Source organism: Stenella coeruleoalba (genome assembly GCF_951394435.1).
Source record: "Stenella coeruleoalba genome assembly, chromosome: 4".
Classification (NCBI taxonomy): Eukaryota; Metazoa; Chordata; class Mammalia; order Artiodactyla; family Delphinidae; genus Stenella; species Stenella coeruleoalba.
Genome location: NC_137149.1, coordinates 144,511,074 through 144,524,086, shown reverse-complemented (window position 1 = coordinate 144,524,086; position 13,013 = coordinate 144,511,074). Strand labels below are relative to the sequence as shown.

Here is a 13,013-nt window from a genome sequence, read left to right as displayed (position 1 = left end):
GTGGCAGGAAGGAGCACTGTAGGTGTAGGAAAGATGATAAGATTAAATGTAGCAGAAAGGGGATGAGTGGAGAAGATCAGGGTCAGAATTAACATCATGGAGGAACCAGATGGTGGAGCTTCAGTGTTAATAGGACATGTCTGTTGTAGATCTGATAAGCAGTTAAAAACAACAATCTGGAATCAGATCTGAGTTCAGATGCTTGCTCTGACATTTCTTGGCTGTGTGACTTTTGGAATGCAGACAGACCTCTCTGACCTTCTGTTTCTTCATTCGTCACATGTGGAAAGGAATTCTTAAGTCAGAGGATTGTTGTATATATGATGCCAGTATAAATCTCAGAAGATTTTGGTCCACAAAAACAGTTCTTAAAAGGAGGCCAAGGACCAAAAACTTTAAATCATAAGCCTCATTTCACAAAGCAGACTTGAAAAATCAAGAAGGCAAATTGAAACGGAGAAGGACCCTATGGTCCTTCCCCTCCACATCTTCTGCCTGCCTTTTGCCTATAAAAAAAACTTTAGCCAAACAATAAGTTTAATCAGAGAAGTGAGAAAATACAGAAACAAAGAAAAACAGTCCAACAAGACTAAATAATAATGGTTTAGTCATTAAGCATAGTCAAGGGCTTTTAGTTCCTCCTCAAGGGCTATAGATAATATTCTGAGCCATGTCCTGTGAGCTGTCATGTAGATACTGAAACCCCTGCTAGGTGGAAGAAGTTAACAACATGATGAGCAGACTGTAGCCATGACATAAGCTGCCACAATTCTGAGAACTGGCCTCAAGCAAATGGGAAACTGACCCTGGAACTGAAGATTAACTGTACTTAGAAAAATCAAGATGACACTGATCAGACAACCAATGATCAATTTCAAGATGACTGTCAGAGCTGACTGTGCTGTTTCTGCATGTAGCCCCCTCCATCCGTCTCTTGCAACTGGCTGTGGGCAGGAGGAGGGGAGTCGGCCTTTGAACAGGAGTCCACCCTCCCCCACAGTTGCCGGCATCCAAAACAAAGCAAACTTTCCTTTCCACCAACCTTGCCTCTTTATTGCCTTTTGAGTGGTGAGCAGCCGGACCCCACTTTCAGTTACAAAATGACTCTCAAGAAATTCTTAAAGCTGAGTGATTGTCCCTGGTTCTCTGAACTCTCAGACCTGTGTTCCTTCCATTAAATCACATTTATTTTCCAATATGCAAAATTCCAAGTATACATGGAGCAACTTAGAAATCACTGAGCTAGTAGGAAATTACATTAAAAATAGTTAAAACTTTTATTATCTCTTATTTAATATACTATGATTATATTATACATTATTAATAACGTATATAAAGAGTCACAAACCAAAATAAGGATTTGAGCATTTGAACAGTAAATTAGATAAGAGCATTACTTCAATGTTCCATTTACTGAAGTTGGAAACTGTCCTGGGGTTATGTAAGAAAAATACCTTATTCTTAGGAAATCACACTGAAATATGTAGAGGTAAAGGAAGACAATGATATCTGCAACTTACTCTCAAGAGATTCTGCAAAAAGAATAAATATATATATTAATTCTCTTTCTCCCTCTACAATATATGTGTGTGTATGTAAATATATACAAAAGTGTAAGTATATATAGTATTTGGGTGTACTAACCTTGCACCTTTTATGTAATTTAAATTTCCAGATAAAGAGTTTAAGGAAAAAAAGCAGGGGAAAGATAAACACAAAATCCAGCCAGTGTGAGCCAGGTAGAGGGATCGGGTCAGGGAGGAGGGCCCAGAGTGCTGTGACGGGTTCATGTTGGCATGGCTGTTCCTCTAGTCACCCTGCTTTTGAGCTACGTATATGTTACCGACACTCTTGTGTGTGTACCATAGTACATGAGAAAGGAGATGAAAGGAAAAATAACTCTCTCTAAAAAATAAGGACTCGATCAAGAAAAATTACAAAATAATTCTGCCTGTAATCTTGTGGAAATGATGTAATGATATATAAGGAATATACTTAGAAAAGCTGAGACAGTTTATGGCAGATAATTGAATATCTGAGAGAGAACTTTCATGCTACCTGAGCTGTAAACAGACTTTCAAGGTTAAGGATGTAAGGGAACTGAGGAACTCATTTGCTTCACAATGACGAATTTGAAGACCTTGAAAGATATGCTTTGCTCAGCTGAGATTTGCACTGTTCTGAGAAAAATAACTTTCAGGAGATAAAGGCTTTCATGTTCATCTGATTCTCACATTAAATAAAACACAACAAAACAAAATATAGATTGACCAGCATTCACAGAATGATTACTTTATGGAAAGATCTGTATTAGAAATAAATAAAGGTAAAACCAGCATGATTTCTACCTTAGGGAACTTATGTCATAAACAGAAACAACTGTGTCATGAGGGAAAACGTGAGATGTCATAAAGGAACAAAGATTCGTGAAGGAATTCTTAGGAGGAAAAAGTATTTGAGGGTTCTAAAAAAGTCAGCGGGTCAAGAAAGGATGATGAAGAGAGTTGCTTATGAGTAGAGCTTGAAGGTTGGGTAGGATTGCGTACAGGTACATTTTACTGGAAGAACCATAGCAAGAAGTTCATAGCAAGCAGCAGGGTCAACGTGAGAAAGGTGAAGTTAACACACAGATGGATGAGGAATTGTCCAGCTGATTTAGAAAAGCCATGGACATCATGTAGACCAGGCTGGAAAGGGGGGTTAGAGCCGGATTTGCCAGGCATTGCCGGTGGGTCGAGTAAGGAGTATTTCCCAAACGTGGTGGGCACATACTCCAGCAGGACAGGCAGACCACTCAATGGTGAGATGCTAAGTGCTCTCCTTCTGCACGACCTGAATAGCCCCTTCTACACTGAAGAAACAGATGCCAAGCAGAGGTTCTCCATGGCCCAGTCACACTCACACCCACAACCCAGATGCCTTCAAGTAGGGCTCTCAGCAGGGTCTTTCTGAACTTCTTCATTCCTGGCTTATTGCTCTAGACTCAGAATTAGAGATACGTATTGTATCTCAAAGTTGTTTTTCAATTTGGTCTTAATTATTCTGTATGAGGCAGACATTATTTAACATGTTCGTATGAAATTGTAGTTCTTCCTTAAATTTCAGTATAGAAAATGTTTCTTCTCCAGTTCTCTTTTTCTTTTCTTTTCTTTTTTTTTTTGGTTTTGTTTTATTTTATTTATTTGTCCATAGGATTTTTATTTCCATTTAAATTCAGGTAAGAGAGTTAAACAAACGTGCCTGCACTACTTTGCCATCTTACCTGGAAGTCACATATCTTCTTCTTTGATTACATGCCATAGGAGACTGAGAAACATTCTTAGTAAGCCCCTGGCAAAAATTTAATTTTATTAGCTCCAGAGCATTAAAGAGAATTTCCTTCTGAGTGTGTTACTGTGTGTGGAATGAAGCATTCCCAGAGTTTCTATGTTAAATCAAGCTTTCCTTTTTCCCTCTGAATCAGGTTAAGGGTTTTGTAATAGATTGCTTGGTTGGTGCAGACAGGAATTGCTCCGACAGTTATAAAGATTAGTTGAACAGCCTTAAGTTATCCAAGTCTTACCCTCACAATTTAGAATACCCTAATTTCCATCAAAAGTGCAGGGCTTAACAGAACATCTCAATTTAAGGTAGCGCTCTCCTTTAAAGAAGAGGAAGTGATATTTCATTAGACCTGGCACCATTTTCCAAGGATTTTGTGATTTCCCCAGTGTGAAAACCTCTTGGTAGAAACCTCAGTAACTGGGTAAAGAGAAAATACTCTGACTAATCAGAATTGCTTAAAGTAAATTTCCTGCTGGAGTAGAACCCGGACACCATTACTAAAACTGTTGCTGAGTTATGATCATAAAATGCTAAGAGGGGCCATACAGATAATCATCTGGTTAAACTTTTGTATTGTAGCTTAAATCAGAGAAATTGAATAAACAGACCAAGGTTGACCAGAGCTAAATTAGGTAAGATTCAGAGTCAGTTTTCCTAACTATGCTCATTTTACTTCACCATCACAACTCCTGAGAGTAAAAGAATGCACCTACCGTTTGAATCTCCTGTTCCCTGGTGAATTCTTAAAAAAGACTAAACACCAATTTTTAAAAAATGTTATTGGAGTAGAGTTGATTTACAATGTTGTGCTAATTTCAGATGGACAGCAAAGTGATTCAGCTATACATATACATATATTCATTCTTTTTTAGATTCTTTTCTCATATAGGTCATTACAGAGTGTTGAGCAGAGTTCCCTGTGCTGCAGTAGGTCCTTGTTTGTTGTCTATCTTATATAGAGTAGTGTGTATATGTTCATCCCAAGCTCCTGATTTATCCCTCAGCAACGTTTCAAACACTAATTTTTTTTCAAACTAATTTTTTTTTTCAAACACTAATTTTTTGAAGTATAGTTGTTTTACAATGTTGTGTTAGTTTCAGGTGTACAGTAAAGTGATTCAGTTATACATATATATATATATATTTTTCAGATTCTGTTTCCTTACAGGTTATTCCAAAATATTGGTAGAGTTCCCTGTGCTATACAGTAGGTCCTTGTTGATTATCTATTTTGTATATAGTGGTGTGTATATGTTAATCCCAAACTCCTAATTTATCCCTACCTTCCACCTTGAAAAGCCAAACACTTAAAAACATTTGAAGTAGCCCCCAAACCATGTAAACAATGTGAAACTGGTAACAGTGGCTCTTGCCTCTAACGAAGAGAACTTATTGGTTGGGCAAGGAAGAGATAGGAGGGAAATTTATGTTTATTATATGCTCATTTTATGTCTTTTAAATTGTTTTTTCTTAAGTAATTCTTCACTAAACTAGATAAGTTGAAAGTCTGATAGGGAGAGAAACTTGTGTTTCTAAGGATTAAGGGTGCTAAACTGAAAGGGATGGGCTTGTGATAGTTACATTTATGTGGCAAGCTCACTGGGTGCCCAGATATTTGGCTAAACATTATTTCTGGGTGTGTCTGTTAGGGTGTTTCCTGAGGAGGTTAGTATTTCAACTGGTGGACTCTTTAAAGCAGATGCCTTGTCCTATGTTGGTGTCCATAATCCGATCCACTGGATGGAACAGAACAAAAGATGGAGGAAGGGCAAATTCAGGTCTTCTGCTGCTGTTGAGCTGGGACATGGGTTTCCTCCTGCCCCTGGAGTAAGACTGGCACCACTGGCTCCCCTGGTTCTCAGGCCTTTGCATCTGGACTGACGACACCACCAGCTCTCCTGGGCCTCCAGCTTGCAAGCACACATCGTGGGGCTTCTCAGCCTTCACGATTGTGGAGCTAATTCCTCATGCAAACTCTCTCTCTCTCTCTCTTTCTCTCTCTGTATTTTTCTTTCTCCCTCCCCATATACGTATTCTATTGGTTCTGCTTCTCTGGGAAGCACTGACTAAATAGAGTGTATTTACTATGCCAGCACATTATATGCACGATCTCATCAATCCTCGCAGGAACACTGGAAGATTTCTGTGTTACAAGGTAGAAGTTAGAGCATTGGTCTGTAATCCTTTCTTCCCCCCATAATTAACTGGGAACAACTCGAGGGAAATGTAAAAAAGGCAGGTGATCCAGTGTAATCTGCTTGTCAGCATGTTAATGGAACCTCTGAGTAAATACACTAAAAATATTTGCCAGGAGGGGATATTTATGTGTAGAATGTTTTTAACAGGATGAGCCTGGTTAAGTATAACATGTAGGAAATAAACCCCAAATCTGTGGTTTTATAGGCATGGCTCTGGGGAAAATGTCACATAAACTGAAACAGAAGTGGAGATATCCCATGTGCAGTAAACCTGTAGTAGTTGCTTTGAAACCTGTTTTTTTTTAAAAAAAATTTCCAAAGTACAGTTGTTTTACAGTGTTGTGTTAATTTCTGCTGTACAGCAAGTGATTCAGTTGTACATATATATGTATATACGTTTTTAATATCCTTTTCCGTTATGGTTTATCATAGGATATTGAATATAGTTCCCTGTGCTATACAGTAGAACCTTGCTCTGTTTATCTATTCTGTATGTAATAGTTTCCATCTGCTAACCTCAGCCTCCCACTCCATCCTTCCCCAGCCTCTCCCTCTTGGCAACCACAGGTCTGTTCTCTATATCAGTGAGACTGTTTCTGTTTCATGGGTAAGTTCCTTTGTGCCATGTTTTGGATTCAACCTATAAATGACATCATGATATTTGTCTTTCTCTTTTAGTTCACTTAGTATGATCATCTCTACTTGCATGAAACCTCTTGTGTCGTCAGGGGCCAGAGAGCATGTGTCTGATGCAAGAGGCAGGAACTTGAGCCACCTCAGCGTTCTAGAATTTTCTTTGCACTGCCTTGGGTCTGTCTTCCTGCAAAGCCTTTCTCACTTTAGGGCCTCTCAGGAGAAACTTCCTCACTCCTAGGCCACTCTTTTATGATGATTTGCAAGTAGAAATGTTGTTAGAGAGACCTACCTGCAAATGGGCACTCCTCTGGTTGTCTGTGTGAGAGAGAGAAAGGCAGTAAAAAGAGGTGGGGAGAGACTGGAAGGAAATGTATAAATAGGCTCCTAACGAAAGCTGACCGTTAACATCATTGCAAGGTATTACGTGGTCTTTTAAAGTGGAAAAAGAGTCCTATTTACTTGACTTGTGAAATCCAAGTGTTGAATTAAGATAGATACATCATCATCACAATCTCTAGAAGCTATAGCGTGTTCTAGTTACGAGCTTTGCCTCTAGAGCCAGATGGACTAGAGTTGAATCCCTGCTCTGCTACGCATTAGCTATGAGCTTGGCGGGTTACTTCATTCTCGGTGCCTCATTTTTCTCATCTGTGAAATGGGAACAATGTTACTAGTACTTAGCTCATAGGGTTGTTGTAAGGATTAAGTGAGATAATACATAGAAAGGGTTTAGAACAATGCCTGGTACATAGTAAGTGCTATTAGCTATTATTATTATTCTGTTACATCTGAGGTTCAGAAAAATCAAACATCTTTCACAAGCTCAGTCAGTGACAGGGTCAGAATTCCAATCTTGCTATGTGCTTCAATGAAATACAATTCTCTCTTGAAAGGTTTTGTAAATATTTTAAAATTAAAACTGTGCTTCATTCTCTGATCCCCGAGCACTTTGTGTGTGTATCTATTTTGCCACTTCATGGAAGGTATTGTGGTTTTGGTTGGTTCTTTTGCAGCCTTCTCTGCCAAACTGTGAATTCGGAGCAGAATTGTGGAGCATACATCTTTGTCTTACCCGTGCCCAGCATAATAAATATTTGGTAAATGAACACTAAATGCAACAAGTAATAATAAATATACTGTCAGGCTTGTAATTTTTTTTTTTTTTTTTTTTTTTTTTTTTTGCGGTACGCGGGCCTCTCACCGCTGTGGCCTCTCCCGTTGCGGAGCACAGGCTCCGGCCGCGCAGGCTCAGCGTCCATGGCTCACGGGCCCAGCCGCTCCGCGGCATGTGGGATCTTCCCGGATCGGAGCACGAAGCTGTGTCCCCTGCATGGGCAGGCGGACTCCCAACCACTGCGCCACCAGGGAAGCACCAGGCTTGTAATATCTTTAGGTCTGTAACTTTTTGACTCTTCAAATCATATTACTCAATTTTTTTACTTTATTATATGCAGTCACACTTGAGGATATCTTTGGCAGATCATTTTCAAAAACTTTAATGATACTTAGTGGCAAATAAAAGAAGACATTTCTCAAGTTGTGCTCACTTCCTTGATTCTCACCCTAACATTCCACTTAGCAAATGTCACTATGACTCCCAGAGTAGGGACTCAGATTTATCTCATTCCCTGATCAAAGGGACATATTATGTCATGTCCTATAAGGACATCTTCCCAGAAGTTGAGATCTTGAATGCTTCAGCTATGCTACAATAATTTAATTAAGGCTGTGACTGTCCTCAAAAATAACGAAATAAAAATAAACATGTATAGAAAATGCGTCAAACAAGAAAAAATAAAACGTTAATATAGTTGATCTTGTTAGAATTTTTCAAATGTTTTCAAGCTTGCCCACCATGGCAGCTTTCTGTTTTATGTAAATTGTACACACACACACACACACACACACACACACACACACACACACACACACACAAAACTCAGGTACACCCAAAATTATAGAATTTGAAACTATGAAAAATGAAAGAGTGCTGACTCCCTGATTATTGGAGGAATGAAGTGGGGACCATGTCAGTGAAGACTTACACGTTAGTATGAAATGTTTCAGGGCTGCAGTTTCTTATTGTGACTACTGCAGAACCTTTCTTTTTCTCAAGTCATTCACCAGGTCCACAGATGTAGTAAAGCTATACTAGTGTCTGGGGGCTTGGACACGCAGAATCTATCCCCATGTGACCCTTTCTGCCTGTGAATCTGCTTTCTTGGTTAAACAGTTGCACTTGGCCTACAGTTTCCCACTAACCAGAAAGATGTGCTCATTGGATAATCAAAACATGAGCAGAATTTGTGATTAGAAATGGTAAGCAGGCTCCACAACTAAGTGGAACACACTGATTATTTTAAAGTGAAGCTATAAAGAACGTTTAAAAGCACTACAAACCCAACTCTCAAATGTCTCCCTATTAAGGTAAGGCTTGGTATTTTGGCCTAAATTTCTGAGATACCAGGTGCTGGAAGTATTAAAACAAACCAAAATGGAAAGGACTATGAAAATGAATATAAATATATATGTATAACTGAATCACTTTGCTGTACAGCAGAAGCACACTTTACAACACTGTAAATCACTTTACAGTAAAAGTGCAAATCACTTTACAACACTGTAAATCAACTAGACTTCAATAAAATAAAATTTCTAAAGACACATTTCAGTCTTTCTCTAGTTAGTCAAACATATATGTTTAGTGTATGTGTGTAACTGTGTAATTGATTATATTATATGTGTATATTAGGACTTACTGAAAATGGGCTATTAAGAAATAAAATCAAGTAAAAAAAATGAAAGACTCTGTCTTATTGGGCCAATCCTTTGAGAATAAAAATGTCATTGAAGGTAAATTTTCAGCCTCCCATAAGCTTTATAGTGTATAACTCTTTTGTTTTGAATTATGAGGACATAAGCTTGGTTATTATATAAAAATGTAAAGAAAATTTTATCTAATAAAAGCCATAAATGATTAAATCACAATGTGCATTTAGATGGTTTTCACGTAGCAGAATATGTACATCTCATTATGCTAAATTGAATGCAAGCTCCTAGACAACACAGAGATCCCATTGCTTCATAAATATTAAAATTAATCAGGATGATATGTTGAACCTTGAATACATACAGAAGTATCTGTCATGTGTTTATGAATATCTCGGTGTCTAATGTTGAGCACAATGAGAATCTCATAATATAGTTTCTGATAAAGAATTGTCCATAATTAGTTTATTTATTTTTCCATTAGTAGGTAAATGATAAGAAAAAGCGAAGGCAGTTGAAAAAACATTGAACGATAGTAAGTTTCTTCACTCATATTTGACAGTGGGAGAAACACACACATGCACACACACTGACAAGTCATAAATCTTTTCTTTCTGCCATGTGTGTACAGTGGAGGTTCTTAACCTGCAGTACAAGATCATGCATAGAAATAAAAATTACAATTTTTTGCCTTAACCTCTAATTAAAGTTTGCATTTCCTCCAATTATTAGTGTACAGGAAAAAAAACACCACCACACCATTAGCAGTACAATAGAAATCAGGTATTTTCATATCACATAATAGTGGTTGCAAATATGTCTGTTACTACTTTGAAATTATTATAGTTATGATGAGTGGTTGCAATTATTATTTAAGCAATAATTTTTTTTTTTTTTTGGTGGTACGCAGGCCTCTCACTGTTTTGGCCTCTCCCGTTGCAGAGCACAGGCTCCGGACGCGCAGGCTCAGTGGCCATGGCTCACGGGCCCAGTCGCTCCGCGGCATGCGGGATCCTCCCGGACCGGGGCACGAACCCGCGTCCCCTGCATTGGCAGGCGGACTCTCAACCACTGCGCCACCAGGGAAGCCTAATTTAAGCAATAATTTTAAAAGTACACTTATTACTATAGCACACATTTTTTAAAACATTTTGATTATTGCACTTTAGTACAATTTTTTTCCATTGTACACTTATGAATTTTACTTTATGCACTTAAAAACATTATTCTGAGAAGGAAACCATAGACTTCAACAAAATACAAAGGAGTCTGTGTCAAAAACAGAAAAATGTCCCCTCAAACATCTCATGTCCTAATCCCCAGAATCTGTGCGTGTGTTACGTCACATGTAGAAGGGACTTTGCAATGTGATAGAGGTAAGGGTACTGAGATGGGGAGATTATGCTGGAGTATGTATCTAAGTGAGCTCAGTGTAATCGCAGTGTCCTTATAACAGGAAAGCAGGAGTGAAAGTCAGAGAAAGGAGGTGAGAAGCTGTCACCAGAGGTTGCAGTTATGCACTTTGAAGACAGAGGAAAGAGCCCTGAGCCAAAGAATGCAGGCAGCTCCTGGGAGTTGGAAAAGGCGAAGAAAACCAATTCTCTCCAGCCTTCGAAGGAATGAAGCCTGATGACAACTTGACTTTGGCTCAGCGAGACTCATTTTGGACTTCTGACGTCTACAACTGTAAGAATAGAATTGGTGTTGTTTCAAGCCACCATGTTTGTGAGAATTTGTTACAGCAGCAGTGGGACACTAATGAATCATGGCACCAGTCAGGAACTCCTGAGGGTCATGTTGGCCACTTGTTCCCATGTTCCTATGACTTAGGGGAAGTGCTTTCCCTGTTTCATATAGGAACATGGTCTTGGTCAAACAGACTATCACTAAGAACAAGTGCTTTGTTTTCCTGGAAACATTCCAGTATTAAAATATTTTTAAGGTTTTGGCACATTTACGTTGGCCTTACACCAAAAATTAAAAAGTAGACATGTTTTGTTTTGTTTTTAAATTCATTCATTTATTTATGGCTGTGTTGGGTCTTCGTTGCTGTGTGCAGGCTTTCTCTAGTTGCGGCGAGCGGGGGCTACTCTTTGTTGTGGTGCGCGGGCTTCTCATTACGGTGGCTTCTCTTGTTGTGGAGCATGGGCTCTAGGTGCACAGGCTTCAGTAGTAGTGGCGCGTGGGCTCAGTAGCTGTGGCTCGCAGGCTCTAGAGCGCAGGCTCAGTAGTCGTGGCGCACAGGCTTAGTTGCTCCGCAGCATGTGGGATATTCCTGGACCAGGGCTCAAACCTGTGTCCCCTTCATTGGCAGGTGGATTCTTAACCACTGTGCCACCAGGGAAGACCTATTTTCTGTTATTTGGGAATAATCATTGCTTTTCAAATCTCAAACTGAATATATGTCAGGCCTACTACTGACACAAATGGCATTCTTTACTCAAAGGCAATTTATTTTTTTTTTACAGAAAGTAATTTTAAAAGCCTTGATAGCCATTTGAATATAATCATAGCAATTTTTTTCAGCTGGGAAAATTCCACAGTGTTTTGATGCTTTATACATTCCACACAGAATTGCAATAACTTATTGAAGACCATGACCTGAACTGCCCTTGCCTCTCTTCAGAACACATTAACCAATACATTGACCATTACCTAAGACTATATAATAAATATAAGTCTGCAGACACCCCCTGGAATGACATATTCCTTGCCCTCATCGCCTTGATATACATGAGATAAATCCATACTGGTTGCTAAAATTTAACATTATTTGTATTTATAGATTATTTTGCATTAAATGATACTGTTTCTTATCTACCTACAAGTATCAAAAAATCACCTATCTCTTTTACAAAAGCAACTGGAGAAAACAGCATAATTTTGATAATGGAAAGGTCCTTGTTTTATGCGTTAGTGTAGCTCTTTGTGGAAACAGTTCAAAGGCAATTCAGTCATTTGTAAACAACATCCTTATAATGCTAGAGCTACTATTGCTTATTTAATTCATTTGAAATCACATTGTTATGATAACTGGTTCCTGGCAGTCAAAGTTTTTTTATACAATATGTTGGAAGGAAATTATTCTTTAATGACATGGGTTAATTGTATGTGTAAAAGCTTTGAAATCCTCCCAATAAATCACAGGTTCCGAATTGGCCTAGTGATGTAAACCTTTTTGTATTCAAGGTAATTCTATAGACCCCAAGTTCATGGCATGAATTCTACATAGATAAAAGCTTTATAAATTATATTCCTGTTTGTTTTCAAGTCAGTATGAGAGAGATCTGGTAGCTTTGGGAAATGTTCAAGTGCTCAAGGCCAGATTTCCTAGTTAGCCCTTAGTTCTTGAGCAAAAGCCTTATTATCGATGAACACATTGACCTTCTTTGCCTAGGAACGCTCACCACTCCTCATACAAATTACGAAAACTCTGCTAAAAAGGTCAAGCATGAGGCATGTCAGTCTGAATCACTGAGTAGTGATGCTGAAAATGATGTTAGAGATTCAGCCAATACATTCAATTTACACTTTAAGAAATGAAAATGTACAGAGGTTAAGAGACTTGTGTGAATGAACATAGTTAGCATAGGCGAATCTAGGAAGGAGGGGTTTCTGCCTTCTGATGCCATATTCATTCCATTAGATCATATTAGTTTATCTTCAGAGCAACTCAGTCTAATGTATTTGACTCAGTATAATTAAACACCTTTATGTGTCAGGAATTGTGCTGCATGATACAGACAAAAGAATAAAAGATATTACGTACTCTTAAGGAGAAAGGAATATGTAAATAAATAGATGGTATTAATTAGAAATCAGTGCTGTAATAAAAATAGGAGTTCAAAGAAAAAAGAAGTCAGCTAAATTCAGGAGTCAGTGAAGCCTTCACAGAAGAGTTAATTCCTGAAATGACTTTGAAGGTAGGTCAGTTACTTGTCAAACCAAATGGGAGGGTATTCCCAGGAGAAAGAAAGAGCAAAAGTAAAAGCAAGAAAGAACACATCCTTTTCTGTGAGCTTCCCCAGGCCACCACACACCCAGCAGGAGAAATTACAAAAGGAAAACAGGAACTTCCTGTACTCT

The 13,013-nt window shown here is 38.5% G+C and overlaps 1 long non-coding RNA gene across 1 annotated transcript in view; it reads left to right on the top strand.

The window, feature by feature from the left end:
- The window catches only part of LOC307185754, a 36,759-nt gene extending 24,693 nt beyond the window's left edge, over window positions 1–12,066 (top strand). The window contains exon 3 of the long non-coding RNA XR_013828162.1: window positions 10,384–12,066. This is a non-coding gene — a long non-coding RNA (uncharacterized lncRNA). The remainder of the gene's footprint in view (window positions 1–10,383) is intronic.
- Window positions 12,067–13,013: the final 947 nt, after the last annotated feature.